Raw genomic sequence first — 14,149 nt, 5'->3', positions numbered from 1 at the left:
TGTATTCATAGCAAATCTGTTCCAATGCTAAATAACTTATGCTGCTTTCTTGTCTTTGACTTCTTTGGTGGGTTAGTACTCCTACTTAGTTCTGATACACCCATAAAAGGTGAAACTATACCAGTGGGGAAGATGTTGTGAACTATTATACTAGTGGCATAATAGTTCCTGTGTCAATGAAAAAGAAAAACTGGGACAGGTGTTGGGATTGAACCAAGACGGGTAAAATGCTTGCTGCTGAATCTGTTCAGTTATCCATGTGATTCACTGCTATTATTTGTCATCAAGGTACCTTCAAGTTATGGTGATCTCCAGTACAGTTCTTACAAACTGAGGGTTGTGGCTTTTTAATTGCACCAGTCCATTAGGAATGTAGTTTTCCTCTTTTCCTGCCAGGCATTAATATCTTTTGCCCAGTCATGTTGTTTCATGATATGTCCAAAATACATTGGCATCAAATAGGTCATTTTGCATTCTACCTAGGTTCATGCCATTTGTCTTTTTGGCAGGCATTAGTATGCATAAAATTTTTCTCCAGCACCAGATTTCGAATGAGTTAATGTCCTTCTTGTCAGCTTTCTTCTCTGTTCGTTTTTTGCATCCATACATAGATTCAGCAATACTATAAACTGGATGATTCTGACTTTGGTATTTCTGCTAATCTTATATCTTTTTATCTGGTATTTTCTATGGCAATATAACATTATTTTAGCAAAAGGACATCACCTATGAAAATACATGATAGATGAAGACAGACAGCTGTCATTTTCTGCCTGACAGTTAGTGGAACACATGATTTTAATTCATGATATGCTGATTAAATGCAGAACATATTGACATGTGTGGAATGGAGATGCAACCTTGAGCATATATATCTGCAGAATTGTAAACATTTGGGATTCTAGTTTTTTTAAAAAAAACTTACTTGCTTTTTTTAGTTTTCACTGACATAAAAAGCTCTTATTCGTTATATTAACACTAATAGGTAAAACCAATTCATTGCATTAGTTGTTACCATTAATAATCACATTTAAAAGAAATCTTGTAGGCAGTTTGAACATTATTGCTCTTGTTCTAGATGAAATCTTTCCAGTCTACAAATCAGTGGTTCTGTTCCATGCAAAACTTGCCTGCTTTGCAAATACAACTCTTGTTTTCCTGCAATTCCCTTCCTCCTAAGCTTCAAGTAAAAACTTACTTCGCAGTAAAACATTTTCAGGCTTTAAATCAGGGATCCCCAAACTAAGGCCCGGGGGCCGGATGCGGCCCTCCAAGGTCATTTACCTGGCCCCTGCCCTCCATTTTATAATATAATATTTTTATATCAGTTTTAATAATATAGTATTATATCTATACAGTAGAGTCTCACTTATCCAACACTCGCTTATCCAACGTTCTGGATTATCCAACGCATTTTTGTAGTCAATGTTTTCAATATATCATGATATTTTGGTGCGAAATTTGTAAATACAGTAATTACTACGTAGCATTACTGCGTATTGAACTACATTTTCTGCCAGATTTGTTGTATAACATGATGTTTTGGTGCTTAATTTGTAAAATCATAACTTAATTTGATGTTTAATAGGCTTATCCTTAATCTCTCCTTATTATCCAACATATTCGCTTATCCAACGTTCTGCCGGCCCGTTTATGTTGGATAAGTGAGACTCTACTGTATATATAAATGAGTGATGGCATCACGGCGACCCACAAAACAACAAAACTACAGGCCCCCCAACCTCGAAATTTGACAACACAACCCATCATCCATGGCTCTAGGTTGATACAACAAAAAACAAAAGAAAAATAAAGTCCTACTTAGAGGGAGAGCAATAAATGTTTTTATCCAATTGCTGCCACTTAGAAGGCTAAGCTCCGCCCACTTGGTCTCCTAGCAACCCACTCAGCCCAGTGTTAATAAAAGAATAAAAAATAAAATAAATACAAGTAATACAATAAAAATAATTAAAAACACTAAAAAAATTAATACAATAAAATACTATAACAAAATAACTAAAAATAATACAACAAAATAATAAAACATAATAAATATAAAAGATAAGTTACAATAAAATTAATTAAAAAAATACAAATAACGTCAAATAAAAATTCCACAACAACTTTTAACCAATACCACCACCACTTTGCCACAGTAACGCGTGGCTGGGCACAGCTAGTATACATATAATATTGATTGAAATATAATGTTATACAATATAATACTAATAATAATACCTTATAATAATATCATCATCATCATCATCATCATCATTTAATTACTTATTAATCACCCTCTATCCACAATGCTCTCGGCGATTTACAAGATAAAATTGTAAAGGATAAAAATACATACATACAAATATTGATAAAATTAACATAGATTAAAAGCTCTAGTAAAGAGCCAGGTCTTGAGTGCTGGGGTAAAAGGCCCTAACTCACGCATGGCTCTCATATAGGGCGCCATATTAAATTATATGTTATATATTACATATAATATTACAGTATAGTGGTATAGTTCAATGTATAGTAATATATAATGCTAATATTGTGCTATGCTAATAATATAATATATTGTATGTACATACAGCTGCTCTGAGTCCCCTTCGGAGTGGGATATAAATGTAGTAAATAAATGTAGTAAATAAATAAATGAATAATTTTAGACTCAGGCTCAACCAAAGTCTGACATGACTTGAAGGCACACAACAACAACAACAATCCTAATTAACTTGACTATCTCATTGGCCAGAAGCAAGACCACACTTTCAATTGAAATCCTGATAGATTTATGTTGGTTAAAATTGTTTTCATTTTTAAATATTGTATTGTTCTTTCATTGTTGTTGTTGTTGTTTTGCACTACAAATAAGACATGTGCAGTGTGCATAGTAATTTGTTAGTATTTTTTTTTTCAAATGATAATTTGGCCCCTCAACAGTCTGAAGGATTGTGGACCGGCCCTCTGCTTAAAAAGTTTGAGGACCCCTGCTTTAAATAGTTCCTTATTTCTGGGATGTAAAGATGGGAAAATATCAAAACCATGAGCCAAACGCATGACAAAAGTAACAAGTATCATATTCAGTTAAAAGTAGATGGTAAGTTCTATTTATTATTCAAAAATCCAATCAATGCAAAAATGTGCTAATAACATTGTTGGCGATGGGCAACTACAATGAAAAGGAGCCTTCTCCATAGAGACAAACTTTTACAATTAGCAGCTTACAATGAAAGGATGGATTCTTAGTGATTGTCTTACCAGAAATGTTACAGATGTGCTGCTGAAGGACTCCAGACACAAATATGAGAAGAATTCTACTCGCGTACAACTGGACACCCAAATAGGTAAGCAAGAGTCTCTTCCTCCGTCTCCTATGCAACTTGCCATGGTTGCTATATGTCCCCTCCTATCTTTTTGTCCTATAATATAGTTAGCCATATACAGTAGAGTCTCACTTATCCAACATTCACTTATCCAACATTCTGGATTATTCAACACATTTTTGTAGTCAATGTTTTCAATATATTGTGATATTTTGGTGCTAAATTCGTAAATACAGTAATTACTATGTAGCAGTACTGCATATTGGACCACTTTTTCTGTCAAATTTGTTGTATAACATGATGTTTTGGTGCTTAATTTGTAAAATCATAACCTAATTTGATATTTAATAGGCTTCTCCTTAATCTCTCCTTATTACCCAACATATTCGCTTATCCAACGTTCTGTCGGCCCGTTTATGTCGGATAAGTGAGACTCTACTGTAGTAGTTTTACAGGACTCTCTTTCACAAGTCAACTTAAGACTAAGTGCTGTGCAGACAGCACACTGGGACTATTAGGTACAACCCAGGGAAATCCCCACCATTTATTGGAGAAGTCTATGTGGGACACAGCCACTTTTGTTGTTCAACACTGAGCATTCTGCTCTCTCTGTGAAATTCATTTCCCAACTACCTGTGAGTCATTCTTTCTTGCAGGACCAGCGCCAAACATTTGAAAGGAAAACTGAACAGCATTCACAGGAAGCAGTATCCATGCAAAACTGAACATTGGAAAAGTGAGTATTGCCTGAGTGAATTTCCAAATGCTGGCATCAGATCAACTTGCATTTCCTTCCTTCCTTCCTTCCTTCCTTCCTTCCTTCCTTCCTTCCTTCCTTCCTTCCTTCCTTCCTTCCTTGTTAATCTAGGAATAAAAATATTAGGAATATTTAAGAAAATAGGGCTGAGGCTTGAAGCATAGGAGATGTTGCTATTAACCATCTTTCATGAGTATATGACAGCCATACATGAATATATTGTTTCCCCAAAGAAAAGACATCCCCTGAAAATAAGACCTAGTAGAGGTTTTGCTGAATTGCCAAATATAAGACATCCCCTGAAAGTAAGACCTAGGAGGAAGGAGCCGCCTCGGTCGAGAAAGGTGTGTGCGGCACGAAGGAGAAGGAGGTAAAGGTCTTTCCCGCCTCTTTACCCCTAGACATGAACGCAAAAAAGAAAGAGCTATTCCATAGAGTACAAGAAAGGAATCGTGGAAGACTCTCGGGGCAAAAATCTTACTTCTTTCTGAAAAAATAAGACATCCCCTGAAAATAAGACCTAGCACATCTTTGGGAGCAAAAATTAATATAAGACACTGTCATATTTTCAGGGAAACAGGCTATCCATTTGCAATACTTGTCTGTTTTAATTTCTACTTGTTATTTATTGCTTCCCTCATGTTTGTCTTGTCTCTCCACAGGCAACCAGGTAGCCACTCAACATTCACATTACTGTCACCAATGCAGAACACATGTAGACAAGATCTGCAGAGGGAAATAGACAAGGAAACAACAGTTAGTGGGGAAATGTTCATGGCAAACAGCAATGCAGAAAGTGCAGTAGTACCCAACAATGAAATGAAATGGATAGAAGTGGCATTTGCTGCTCTGCTGTTGGCTAAGTCACTCAAATGTGCAGAGGAATCTTATGAGAATTGTCCTTGTCTTGTTGTGATGTTACTGTGATGTTCATCGGCTTTAAAACGGTTCAATAAAAATGTTGCCTGTGTTGGATGTCTTTCTGTTCGGCTCATGACTGGTCGATGTCTTCATTGGGGGGATTCACACTGGGAGACCTCTGGCGTTGAAGAATTCTGTGAATTTGAGGGCTTTTGCAATATTCTCCTTTCTGTGTCCAAATGTCTACTTTTTCTTACAACATACTTGTTGCCGTAATGCATGCAAGAATACATACCTCTATCTATGTTTGTTTGTGTCGTGAAAATTATCAGCATTTTAATACTGCAACAGGACTTGAACCCGTTTCATGGTTTCAATCAATCACTTTATTTATATGCAGCTATAAAAAAAACAATTTTGGATGAAAGATCTTAAGCTTTCTTAGAAGTGCAGAGCTTCTACAAAATGTTCTTCATCATTTGTATTTTTCATCTGCCCAATAGAATACTTGTATGCAAAGTTGTGATACACTGTGTGGGGTAGTGGTTTTAGTTTTAGAATGGTAATAAGTGGGCCGGGTTCAAATCCCTGGCTGGCCATAGGAACCATTTGGGTGACCTTGGAGAACTCATACTTTCCTAGTCTTCAAAGAAGACAGTGACAAGACTCCTCTGAATAAATATTGCCAAGAAAATGCTGTGATAAATTCACCCTAATAAGTCTACTTGAAGGCACATAATAAAATAAATAAATATACTTTATTTGTTTTCTGGGCTATCTCCCCAAGGGGACTCAGGGCAGATTACAGAACACATACACGGCAAACATTCAATGCCATTATACAATTAACAAGGACAGACAATATATAAACAGAGGTAAAGGCTTTTCCCATCTTTTCCATCTTCTATGCTGAGGAGCTTTCTCGTCCTTAGATGTCATCCTGATCAAATCGCTGGCATGTCTTAATGGGCACCTTTTATTACCTCCCCGTTTAAAGTGCTATCTATTTATCTACTCACATTTCTGTTTTCGATCTGCTAGGTGGGCAGGAAGCTGGGGCTGACATTGAGTGCTCACCCTGACACAGGCTTGAACTGCCAACCTTTCTGCAGTTTAGTGGTTTAACCCGCTGTGCTAAGCCCGGCCCCTGCTAAGTCTGGCCCAATGGAAAGTTGTAGGCTATCAAAATTCCATTCAGGAAATATTTTGTGCATGTTCAGTTTGGTTACTAACTATGGGCTAGGACTGTGGTTCTCAATCTGTGAGTCCCCAGGTGTTTTGGCCTACAACTCCCAGAAACCCCAGCCAGTTTACCAGCTGTCAGGATTTCTGGGATTTGAAGGTCAAAACATCTGGGGACCCACAGGTTGAGAACCACTGGGCTAGGATTTATTTCAAATGGTGAAAAATGATTTGGATTGTATAAAAGAGGGCCACACTGCCAATGAATGCTTTTTTTAAAAAAGGACTCCAATTTATGTACTGCTTACCCCCTTTTGAATCAAATAAATACTTGGAATGGTACAGCTTAATCAATTAGACCAAAAGAGTATATAATTAAGAAAGAACAGATTCATTGTATTCTTTGCATTTGCCTGGTTTTCATCTGAAATGATCCCCTATACGGTAATTAGAGGAGCCCCTGGTGGCACAGTGGGTTAAACCGCTGAGCTTCTGAACCGCTGAGCTTGCTGACCGAAAGGTCAACGGTTCGAATCTGGGGAGCTCCCGCTGTTAGCCCTAGCTTCTGCCAACCTAGCAGTTTGAAAACATGCAAATGTGAGTAGATCAATAGGTACCACTCCGGTGGGAAGGTAACGGTGCTCCATGCAGTCATGCCGGCCATATTCCCTTGGAAGTGTTTATGGACAACGCCGGCTCTTTGGCTTAGAAATGGAGATGAGTATCAACCCCCAGAGTCGAACATGGCTAGATTTAACATCTGGGGGAAAAAATACCTTTTACAATCATTAGAACACACTTTTTCATTTAACCAAATTTCATCCTTTGCACGATAATTGATTTCCTCAAAGGGGCCCCTGGTGGCACAGTGCGTTAAAGCGCTGAGCTGCTGAACTTGCGGACCAAAAGGTACCAGGTTCAAATCCCGGGAGCAGAATGAGCGCCTGCTGTTAGCCCCAGCTCCTGCCAACCTAGCAGTTCGAAAACATGCAAATATGAGTAGATCAATAGGTACCTCTCCAGCAGGAAGGTAACGGCGCTTGATGCAGTCATGCTGGCCACATGACCTTGGAGGTGTCTTCAGACAACGCCGGCTCTTTGGCTTAGAAATGGAAATGAGCACCAACCTCCAGAGTCGGTCACGACTGGACTTATCATCAGGGGAAAACCTTTACCTTTTTTACTGATTTCCTCAAAGCTGTAGTTACAAAAATAAAATCTGGTAAAATTAAAATGGGAAGCAACCTGACACCATTTCTGCATATTTTTGTTTTTTTAAAAAATGTGTATAGCTTAACTAATCTATTAATAATATAAAATGTAAATGCTGTTATTTTGCTTCTAATGAAGCAAAAGTAAGGCCCATTGAACTCAGCGCAGGGAGAATTTCTCCGTAAATCATAAGATTGAAGGAAGGTAGAGTTTCAGAGTTCTTAACTGAGAGCAGGAAGTTTTCATTATGTTTTGGTACAATGGACCATTTATTGGAAACTGCTCTTCTGTAGTATGAAGCATCTCTTCGTGTCATGCTCCCTGAATAATGCCTCTTGAGGATGGGAACACAATAACGGTGTCACGGGCAGGCTCAATGAGGATATAAATAGATTTCTTCTAGACATCATTAAGTTGCATGCAGCTGCAGTGGTGTAGGTGGGTGGGTGTAAAAGCAGTATAATGGTAACCTGGTACACAGAGGTCCTCTTTCTCAGATTACGTCACTCCACAAGGCTTTTGTTTCCCAGCCTCAATTACAACTCTGTGCCAAGCAGAGTGAAACGTAATAAGCTCTTAGCAAATTTGAAGAAGAGTCGTTGGTAAAATTGAGACCTTTATTCAATTGCTTGATTCCCACTTGACTTCAAAAATGTAATTTATTGAGATGATGTTTGAGAATATTTAGCAAGCTTACTGAATGAATTATTTCCTTTCAACTTAAAACATATTACAGGCAGGTTCCTCAATTTTTTTATTTACTAAACACTAAGAATGAACAAGTAGCCAATAACCCATGTAATAGGTAAGAATGATTCAGTTAAGGAGAACTATGTCAACTGATTTTAAACTTAGTGGATTTATTTATATAGTAAAATATATATAATCCACTCCATGTCATGGGATTTAAGGAAGCATGCAAGTATTTTATTACAACATATATAATATCAATTGTGAAATTAACTCTGTATATCATAGTTTTCAAATGTTAGGAGGTTAGGTTTTGTAGTACTCAACTCAACTTTATAAGAAACTGCTACAACAAAATGTTGCAAGACCTGATCTCCTGGTACTAAATTAACAATGCATTCAGGCATGGGCAAACTTCAACCTACCAGGTGTTTTGGACTTCAACTCCCACAATTCCTAACAGCCGGTAAATAAAATGTCCTTTGAGTCCAGATTTCTAGGATTGCAGTAACTGAAAACTTAGCAATATAGTTCAGATTTCTAAAGAAAAAGGACAGGCAATGTTCCCAAGGGAATGCAAACATAGCAAATGTAACAGTTCTAAGTATGAGCAATTTTCAATATCTTACTCTCTGCAATATTAGAAGTTTGGAGCCTGAAAGAAAAGTTCATGTCGGGCGATAGATTTCTTATTTGAGAAGTAATACCTACTTTTTGGCATCTCCATAGCTACACCTTTCCTTTATCATGCAAATGATCCTAAGAAAACTTATCACAGGGATAGAAAGTGTGGTGAAATCTTCTAAACAGAGGCACAGATAGCAAAACTGTTAACCCTTCCTTATGCTATCCATATATATTTGGCTGGAGTTACACTTCAAAATTGCACCTGTTCTGACTTCTAAACAAGTTCAACTTAGTAACAAACCTACAGAATCTATCTTGTTCTAAACTTGGGGACTGCCTGTATAAAGTCACTGTTGTCTTGAAGGTGAATGAAATAAAACAGCTGGGCCACTTCTTTTGTAGTTGATCCGTTACAGGGCAGATTTATTCCTGCTTCACCAGTGGATTTACTTGCTTGGAAGACACTGAGGATCAACATCCTGTTGTCTTTCCCAGAGATTAAATTGGGGAGTGGGGTGCAGGAAGAGAATGGGAATGTTTGGTTAAGAGGGAGTGAAGCACAGATAGGAGGGCCAGTATAATAAGGTCGGAAAAACAAAGGCTGGGGAATATAACTGGAGTGGAAGTTGGGAAATTGGAATGGGAAAGACAGCAGATAGAAAGGCTCAGGAGGAAAAGGGTGAGAAAGAGAGGTGTTCTTTGAGAAATTAGGTGAAATTGGGAGGAAGATAAAGGAAAGGGCATTAGAGGAACCTAGAAGATTGGGAGCATGGGAGCAAAGAGATAAAAGAAACAAACTGTAATTCTGTGGATACACAGAGTCCTGTTCATTGTTTTCTCTCTCAAAAAGAAAAATTAAATAAAGCCAGTTGCACATTCTGTGGTGTCAAATTAAACATGGTCAGCCTTTTACTCTCCAACTTTTTACTCAGGGAAACCGACGCTTCTGTTTGGTGTTTGATGTTTTGTTTTATGTTTGATATAACAGGTAGCATTTTTTAAATTTTATTTTAGTTGTTAAGTCATAATTTGTTTCTATATGTTGGGTTGTCAATTTTCATTATTATGAAGGCATTGAATGTTTGCCTTTTATATTTGGGATCCGCCCGGAGTCACTCCAGGGAGATAAGGCGGAATATAAATATATTGTTGTTATTATTGTTATTATTATTATTATTGTATTACAACATTTCTCTACTTCTGTGTACATTCCCAAGGCTACTGTTCCTAGTAAAAACCTCAGAATAATAATAATAATAATAATAATAATAATAATAGCACAGCAGACTAATAATAATAATAATAATAATAATAATAATAATAATAATTTTTATTTATAACCCACTGTTTCTCCCTGAAGAAACTCAGGGCAGCTTCCAAAGGTGAAAAATGGCCACGAGTAATAACACAACAAAACATTAAAACAGTTTAAAATAAACAAATTAAACACCTTGGCTAAAACATATAAATCAGTCAAGCATCCTAAATAACACTTTGAACAGTTAAAATGTCTATAAAAATATAAAAATATCGCTCTTCAGTAAGTTAAGGTAATTGTTGTCAACATCATCAGATGAAATGGGATCTATGGTGAGCTATTTTTGGCGGGACCAAGAGGAGGGCCCCCTCTGCTGATCGCCGTGTCCGAGCGGGTTTGTAGGCAGGAATGCAGATCATCAAATAGCCAGAGCCCGAATCGCTTAGGGCTTTATAGGTAATGACCAGTACTTTGTATTTAGCCCGGAAGCGGACCAGTAGACAGTGGAGCTGCTGTAACATGGCAGCCTATAGGAATTGTAATACAGGTTGGTCATTCCTCATCTGAAATCTAAAATACTCAAAAATTGTTCAAATAGGTGGATGAGATAGTGACACCTTTTCTTCCTGATGGCCTGGTGTACACAAACTTTGCTTTACGTGCAACTCTATTTAAAATATTGTGTGTAAAAGTATCTTCAGGCTATATGTATAAAGTGTATATGAAAGATACATGAATTTCTGACTTGGATCCCATCTCCCAAGGTATCTCATTCATTCCAATTTGGCATTGTGATATAAAGTTGGATCTAACTTCCCATCTAACGTACACAAATCCCCAAGAATAGAGTGTTTTAGGTGTATGTTTTGGTATAGCAGTAGGTTGAACGAGATACTTGCAGTTTTCTCCAGTACATTTAATTTTTCCTGGCTAGGCATAAGTACCCTTACATTTATTCCTGCTGAAATTTTCAAGTCTTGACTCAGATCACCTAACATCTTAAGGCCAGTTTGAATTCTGATTCCATCCACTGAGGTATTAATTACCTCCCCACACACAATTTGATGCCATTTGCAAATTTGATAAACATGTTTTCTAGTCCATCATTGTTTACAAAGATGAGTAATACCTTTATATTTTAATTAAATTACCAATATCTGCTGCCTAAACAAAGTCTTACTTCCTTTTCTTAGTTTGCTTCTTTCTGAGACAACCCTCCTACACACCTTCAATTTAACTTGTTTCCTTTGGGTAATCTTTTCACACACTGCTTCAGTTTGTAATCCTCTTCATTCCTTGTCACATGCATATTAAACCTTCTATAAATCAGAGATTTAAAATTCTAAAACAAACTTTCCCTTTTCCTCTGTAAATGCCCGAGACCCTCACCATGACTTACTAATAGCTCTTTTGTCCTCCGCCAGTCTGGAATGTCTTGTGCCAACCTTTTACATTCATATCAACACTTGACTCTCCCACATTGTATAGTGTTAGTAGAGATACAGGCTGCATTACAAATGTATTATTTGTTTGGAGGAAAAAAATAGCTTGAAAAAATATTCATAGTGTAATTTTATAGAAGGTCTTTTTCGATTTGTTGTGTTTTTCTTCCTTAAGCCCTGTGCTAACATAATTTTCTTGACTTTGTTTAAACATGGTAAAGCTTATGCAATTGGGAATGACTGGAATAGCCTGTCATGGTGCAACCAACATTGAACCAGTAATATTCATTATTGTTTAGACCAGGGATTCTTAAACTTTTCTACGCACCACCTCTTTCTGATTATGACCCAGGTATAGAAATATATAAAATAGTTATAAATACTACACATTTACTTATAATCAGTCAGCATTGGCAAGACTTGCTAAATAGGCTGGTTTTTCTTTTCATGAAGTATAGCTGAAGCATCCTCTGCAGAGTCCACTGTAAAATACAGAACAACAGATTGGTGTAAATGTTTGCAACAGCCACTAGGTGGCATTCGAACATTTCTACTCTTGCCAAATTTTTCAAGATCCCAATATTGTGCTAAGAAGGAAAACCCATCTGGGGTCAAGAAGCCGTTGTTTAGACTCAGCATCTCATAAATGAGAACCTTGCCTTCAATTACAATTAAGCAAGAAACTTTCTTAGTTGTGGGTTCTCCTTCACTTGTTTCTCTTCTACATTACCCATTACTCCCATAACATTGACTGTGGTACCAGCATCACCACTAAGTGGTGTTGGCTTTTTAGCCAGAGATAGAAATACATTTCTAATCATTATTTCAATCTTTAATTTCAAAGCCAACTCTTTCAAGTGGCAACTGTGACTATAGCAGGGCTTGATCAGTTAGTTGCCTTTATGCATATAATTAAAAGATAATCATTGACTTGTTTCTCAAAAGTAACTAGTTTCTTTTTTGTTACTTTTTAAAAACATAAAGGCTACAAGCTACTGGTCTGTGGCACAAAACATATCTCCTCATCACTTTATTGTTATGCCTTTGGCTGAAATTTGGCTAAAACTAACAAGAAATAATCAGAAATCTATTTTCAGCCACTGCACCATACTGACTCTTTATGTGGAAATAGCAACATTTTTTTCTTTGCAGTGAGTTTGGTTCCCTAGACATTCAATTAGGAACAGCTTACATTGGTCAGCTTTGTACAGTGACTTATGCTATTACATTCCTGCTGACCTTTTGTTTTGCCTATACTTATAGCTTTAGCCACTGTGCAATTATAGTTTTTGTTTTATGTCTTTCCCCATTCCATTAAGAAGGGCACTTTTCCAAATACAAAATAAATTTAGTTGAAAGGAAAGGCCAATGAACGGATCTATATTGACAAAGCAAAAAACTATACCCTAAATTGGCATTTACAAAGAACAAATTTCCATTGTGGTCCTAGGTACAGTTACTCATAATAATAATAACCCTTTACATATTCTGTTCTATCTCCCCGAGGGGACTCAGAGCGAATTACAACATACACAGATAGGCAAACATTCAATGTCTTTAATATAGTGGAATAACAATGACATACAAATACACACAACAAAGGTAAAGTCAAAATTATGGGTTGGAAATGGGTGCATCTACACTGTCAACTTAATGCAGCTTGACACTACTATATCTGCCATGGCTCAGTGTGATGGAATCCTAGGAATAATTTTACATCTTTCTTTTTTCCCCCTGGCTAGAGTGCTAGTGCCTCACCAAACTATAAATCCCAGAATTCCATAGCATTCAGCTGTGACAGTTGAAGTGGGGTCAAACTACATGAATTGTATTGTGTAAATGGTGCACCCTCACAAAAGCAAGAGATTGCAAGCTCAGCTTTTTAGCTCCAACAATTTTGTTGGAAGGGATGTGATAATACGGAATGAAGGGAGAGGAAAAGTATACTTCATATAATTTACGTAGTATTGCCATGTATTTAAAATTTATAATCTCATATTGTTTTGGCTCTAATCTCATGGATGTTTAGGAAAAGTGCTTTTAAAAAGTACGTTCACCAGCCACAGCAGGCAAAAGCAGCTGCCCAGTTCATTTGGTCTGCTGGCTGTTTTTTCTGCCCTTGTGATCACTGGGTCAAATGATAATGAAACCCGAAGTCCCCCAACAGCCTCCCATTGTTTTTCTACAGCGTCAAAGGAAAGTGGGAAAAACTGGAAAGAGAGAAAGAGGAATCAATGCCTTACTGACTGTTTGCCCAAAAGTAAATCATTTCTGTTCAGGGAAGGTTCAAGGCAGGGCTACAAAATTAAGGGTCATTCAAAACCTTATATGAATACTAAATCTAAAAAGGACTGCAGATTTGTTCCATCATATATAGCCCTCCCCTTCCCTCCACACACACAACTCTTTATTTTGTAATATGCAACTGAGAGTGCATCTGCTCTGTAGAATCAAAACCTGGGATTTGTAGTTTGGCAGAAATGAATAAAGACCTTGTAAAACTATAAATCCCAAGTTTCCATAGTTGAGACATGGCTGGTAAAGTGTTATCCAACTGCATTAATTCTACAGTGTTTGATGTTTTATAGCAGACATGGGCAAATTTTGGCCCTCCAGGTGGTTTGGTCTTCAACTCCCACAATTCCTAACAGCCTACCTGCTGTTAGGAATTGTGGGATTTGAAGTCCAAACTACCTGGAGGACCAAAATTTGCACATGCCTGTTTTATAGGGTTCAAACTAGACTGTCAAAGGAATGCAGTTTGACACCACTTTAACTGCCATGGTTCAATGCTATG

The 14,149-nt window shown here is 37.1% G+C and overlaps 1 protein-coding gene across 8 annotated transcripts in view; it reads left to right on the top strand.

Annotated features, from left to right (window-relative positions):
* The window catches only part of spata13 (spermatogenesis associated 13), a 199,631-nt gene that overhangs the window by 112,952 nt on the left and 72,530 nt on the right, over positions 1-14,149 (top strand). The window contains exons 2-3 of one of the 8 annotated variants that reach the window (XM_062974648.1): positions 3,262-3,344; positions 3,980-4,059. The exons of the other annotated variants lie outside the window; for them this stretch is intronic. The gene's annotated coding sequence lies outside the window, so the exon portion shown is untranslated. The remainder of the gene's footprint in view (positions 1-3,261; positions 3,345-3,979; positions 4,060-14,149) is intronic. 8 annotated transcript variants of the gene reach the window in all.

Source organism: Anolis carolinensis, chromosome 3 (genome assembly GCF_035594765.1).
Source record: "Anolis carolinensis isolate JA03-04 chromosome 3, rAnoCar3.1.pri, whole genome shotgun sequence".
NCBI lineage: Eukaryota > Metazoa > Chordata > Lepidosauria > Squamata > Dactyloidae > Anolis > Anolis carolinensis.
This window is presented reverse-complemented; position numbering and strand designations above follow the sequence as displayed.